We start from the raw sequence: 5,582 nt of genomic DNA, 5'->3' as shown, positions 1-5,582 counted from the left end.
CACATAACAAAGTGACAGCAACCAATTCACACTTGTCAATAATTACACTGAATGTTAATGGATTAAATGCACCACTCAAGAGATGTAGAGTTGCAGATTGGATAAGAAAACAAGACTCATCAATATGTTGTCTACAAGAGACACCTTTAGAGACAAAGACAAAAATGGACTAAAAATCAAAGATTGGAAGAAGATATATTAAGCAAACAACAACCATAAATGAGCATGAGTGGTAATATTAATTTCTGATCAAATTGACTTTAAGACAAAAATCAACTTTTACATTCCAATTGCCAGTGACAATCAACATATCTTGAACGCATGTTCAGTCAATTTCAGACTGCAGAAATTGGTAAAAATCTTCAATTTCCTCATCTTTGACTTTGGTGGTTGGTGTGTAAATTTGAATAATAGTAGTATTAACTGGTCTTCCCCATAGGCATATGGGTATTATCCTATCACTGACAACACTGTACTTCAGAATAGATCTTGAAACATTGTTTGTGACAATGAATGTCACGCCATTCCTCTTCAATTTGTATCCCAGCATAGCAGATTGTATGGTTGTTTGATTCAAAATGGCCAAAACCAGTTCATTTCACCTCACTAATGCCTAGGATATCAATCTTATGCATTCCATTTCATTTTGGACAACTTCCAATTTTCCTAAATTCATACTTCATACATTCCATGTTCCAATGACTAATGGAGGTTTGCAGCCATTTCTTCTCATTTTGAATCATGCTATATCAGTAAATGGAGGTCCTGAAAACTTTACTTCATCCACATCATTAAGGTCATCTCTATTCTGAGGAGGCGGCGCTTCCTCAGTTGTATTTTGAGTGCCTTGACCTGAAAGTAGCATAGTGCCTAAGGCATTTGACTGCTAACCAGAAGGCTGGCAGTTCAAACCCACCAGCTACTCCTCAGAATGAAGGTTGGGTAATCTACTTTCAGTGATACCACCTCAGAAACCCAAGTAGTGGTCATTAAGAGTTAGATTAGACTCAACGGCAGTGAATTTGGATTCTTTTTGGTTTTGACCTGAGGGGCTCATCTTCTGGCACTATGTTGGAAAATGTTTCAGAGCTATTCATAAAGTTTTCCAGTATTATATCAGACAGTGTTTCACAGTTATTCATAAGGTTTTACTGGCCAATTCTTTGAGAAGTTGATGGCCCCTTCATTCTTCTGAGTCTGTCTTAGTCTGGGAGCTCCACTGAAACCTGTCCACCATGGGTCACACTCCTGGTATTTGAGATACTGGTACCATAGCCTCTAGCTTCACAGCAACACACAAGCCAGAAGAGTATGACAAACTGACAGAGACTGGCAGAGCTGATACGCTGGTACCCAACCAAAAAAAGTTATTTTCATTTTTTCAGAAATGGCAAAATACTAATCTGTATTAGACTCTAGTCAACACAAATCATGTTATCAACTCTAGAGTATCATTAAATCATTAAATATAGTAAAATAATATGTAACTAATTTAGGAATAAAATGGAATGAAAAAGAAACCTTCATTAATCCAAGAGGCAACAAAGGAGAGAAAAACGTAAAGATAACAAGTAAACAAACTAAAATATAAATTATTAAATGGTAGATGTAAATCCAAAATTATTAGACACCACATTAAATTTTAAAAGTAAATTAAAATATTCCAAAGATTATCAAATGATACAAAATAAACCTTAAATACACATTACTTACAGTATCATGCCTTAAATTTAAGTATGCAGAAAAATAAAAACTGAAAGAATGAAAAAATATATGCCATGTAAAATCAACCAAAAAAAAGTTGGTATAGCTAGGCTAAAATCAGTCAGAGTAGACTACAAGACAAACATTACTAGCAATAAAAAGGAACAAATATACAAATAAAACAATCGATCAGAAATATATAAAATATGTTAACTTCCATGAGCCTAATAATCTAACTTTAAAATATTTAAATTAATAGTTGACAGAAGTAAGAGGAAAAATAGAGAAGTCCATTATCATAGTGGGATATTTTACCATACTCTTGTGAATAATTACTAGAAAGCCAAACCAAAAACAATACCAGAAGGATGAAGCAAATTTAAGCAACATGATTAACATAGTCTACTTATAGGGAACACTGCACACAGCAACTGCATTTTACACATAATGTACAGGGACAAATGAAACATATACCAAAATTGAACATATGCAGGACCATAAAGCTAATTTTAAAAGATTGAAATTTAAAAGGTTGAAACCACATAGAGAATGCATTTGGGCAATAATGAAATTAAGCTAGAAATCGATAATAAAAAGATCAAAAAAGAAAATATATAGTAAAAATTAAGTGATATTTTTAAACATCCCATAAATGAAATAGAAATTATTAATAAAATATTCTTAAAAACTTTTAAACTGAATGACAATGGAAAGAACACAGATAATAAGAAGATGAGTAAAACTCAAACTTACAAATGTATGATTTTAAATAAATGTATTAGAAAAAATAGCCTCTGTTCTCAGGAACTATTTATTGAAAATATGATTAATTTTATGAAAAATGAAGAAATCTTTCATCTCAAATCTATCTGGTCTTTATAGTGTTCCTCTGTTTGGATAAATATATAAATATATATGTAAATTTAAAAGAGTATTATTACTTGGGATTAAGTGTTGTTGAACTTTTTAAAAATCTGAGGAATTTTGTTATCCTTTCTCTCTCAGTGATTATTCTTATTTTTAACATACAAGCATGACAACCATTGTGAGCATGACACAGGCAGTTTTTTATTGTGTTGTATTAGGGTTACTGTGAGTCAGAACTGACTCTACTGCAACTAATAACTTAGAATTTGACTACATTACTGGCTCCAGAAATAGAGAGAGAGTTGAAATTATATCCAGATTTATTCCACCCATTACCATTTGTATCCACCGATAACAATTTAATAGTCTCCTAATTTATGGAACTCTGGTAGCACAGTCCCTAACAACTTTTGGGGAAAACATAACCAAAAGCAGTATTTTTTGTTTGCTTCTTTTGTTTGTTAATTTTTTACTTGTCTTTTTGGAAGTTAACATTCTTCACTAACACATAAGCATATATTTTTCTTTGGGTTTATTGGGTTAGAGTCTACCCAGAGACACTTCAGAAGAAAGGCTTGGCAATCTATTTCTAAAACTTCAGCCATTGAGAGCCCTCTGCACACAGTTCTACTCCGACACATGAGAAGTCACCCCAAATACATTCTGACTTGATAGCAATGGATAGTTTTGGGTTTTTTTGGTTTTATTGTGACAGTGGATTAAACAACATCTGCTCCAGTCCTGTTTGTTAAAACCAGTCTCCTATTCACCAGAAATAAATGACTAAGGGAGGCAGTTCATTTTGTCATTCTCATTTTCCTCACACTGCTTTAGAAAAGAAAACCTAAACTTACTCCTCTTAATCTTTTCCTTCTCAGAAGTAGTATAAGACTCCTTCCTCTTCTTGGCATCACAGTGTGTCAGCATAAGATGAAGAAGGAACTTCTTTCAAATGTCAAAGTCAGACAAAGTGCAGTCGTCTTTTAGTTGCTTGCTAGCAAAGACCTGTCTGCTGATCAAGATGATTTGCCTCCCTTATCCTGAAACTTAGCCTGCACATTATCTATTTTCCAAATTTTGAAATTCAAAAAGGGTATTTTTCTTCCTTAGCTTGGTTTTTTTAAAAAAATGAATATTTCCATCTTCATGGTTACTCCACTTGTGGGCAGAGGTAAAGGAAACAGGCTTGACACAGGGGAGTAGAGGGGTGGGAGAGAAACTACCAGGCAAAATGTGTACCTCAAAGTACATTTTTAATGTTTTAGTCTTAAACAACTTCAAAAATCTGAAAAACATTATTTACCTTTTGCCTGGGGAAAAAATGTACCTACAGGCATGTAAATGCTACATAAAATATCAAGATGTTCCTAGATATCAGATGTCTATTTATGAACATCCAATTCAGGACCTCTAGTTTAACTTTCAAAGAATGAAAAAAATAATGAAAATTCCAATTATCAGGGGAAAATAAATCAAAGTACACATTTTTAAAAACATACTAACATACTCAAAAGCACAGATTTTTCAGTATCTTTCTAGACATATCATTCAACACATTAATGCCTTGCATTTTTCTTCCTCCACTTAAGGAACTGTCATCAACAATGGCTTTCATTTTCTTGGGTAGCATACCCACTGAAGCAGGACAGTGAAAAGAAAGAGGAAAAAAAAAAAAAAAAACTCAGTACATTTAGGATCATGCACTTGATGAACTGTTTTCTTAGCTAGACAAAGTGTGAAATTATTTTCATGGTTTTTAGTTTAAGTAATTTGATCAGGTCACCATGCAGCATGTCCCCTAGAGCTGCTCAGTCATTCTGAGTGCTTCCCTGAAAATGCTTCCTTCCATTCTAGTCCTTTTCCACTGATTGAACAAGATTAACAGGATTAGGTATCTCTCATTTGTTCCTTTTTTAATTTGGCAAACTCTGTTAGCTCAAAGACTGGGGAAAGTTTTGTGATTGATATTTTAAATTATGTTTCATTTTAGTTTTCTCCTTTTGATAGATGCAAGTTTTTCTCTACTTATTTCCATCCCTTTGTAAAAAATGTATATATCCCTGGAATAAAAGGTTATTTCTTTTAAACGTTGTGTCTTTTTTATTACTTCTAACTTAGTGAGTGGGGAAGAGAAAATACATCTGACTACAACTAGTAGCATTTAGTTTTATTTCCTAAAATGGTAAACAATGGACCTTAGGGTTATATTCTCTGAAAGATGCATTCTTAGTGAAGAAAAGATTTTCTTCCTGTGATTCTGCATTCTCCAATTCAAGTGAAAAATTAATTATTTCTGTATTGTTCAGTTAAGTTATGAATTTGAAAAGAAGGGAGGGAAGGCATGACAAGGAAAAGGAAACTAAACAAAATAAAATGATTCATTAAGCACCTGCCTGCTTCATCTGAAGAATAGATTTGATACATTGAACACCAGTGACCTATGACCATATGAGTTGTGAGACATCAAAAATACCATACATGAAGAAAGAAAAAGGTCATCAAAAAATGGGAAAGGAAGAAAAGATCAAAATGAATGTCAGAGGAGACTCTGAAACTTGCTATTGAATGTAGAGTAGCTTAAGTGAATGGAAGAAATTATGAAATAAAAGAGCTGACAGAAGATTTCAAAGGGCAACATGAGAAGACAAAGTAAAGTATTATAATAAATGTACAAAGACATGGAGTTAGAAAGTCAAAAGCAAAGAACATGCTTGGCATTTCTCAAGCTGCAAGAACTGAAGAAAAAAAATCAATCCCTAAATTGCAATATTGAAGAATTCTGAGGGCAAAATATTGAGCAATACAGGAAGATCAAAAGAAGATGGAAGGAATACACAGACACACTGGACCAAAAAGAATTGGTCAATGTTCAACCATTTCAGGAGGTAGCATATGATCAAGAACCAATAGTATTGAAGGAAGAGTCCAAGGTGCACTGAAGGAATTGGCGATAAGCAAGGCTCCAGGAATTGATGGAATATCCATTGAGAAGTTCCATCAAATGGATGCAG

The sequence above is a fragment of the Orycteropus afer genome, unplaced genomic scaffold (assembly GCF_000298275.1).
Source record: "Orycteropus afer afer isolate SDZICR_OR568_19922 unplaced genomic scaffold, OryAfe1.0 scaffold00724, whole genome shotgun sequence".
Lineage (NCBI taxonomy): Eukaryota > Metazoa > Chordata > Mammalia > Tubulidentata > Orycteropodidae > Orycteropus > Orycteropus afer.
Note: the sequence above shows the minus strand (reverse complement) of the source record.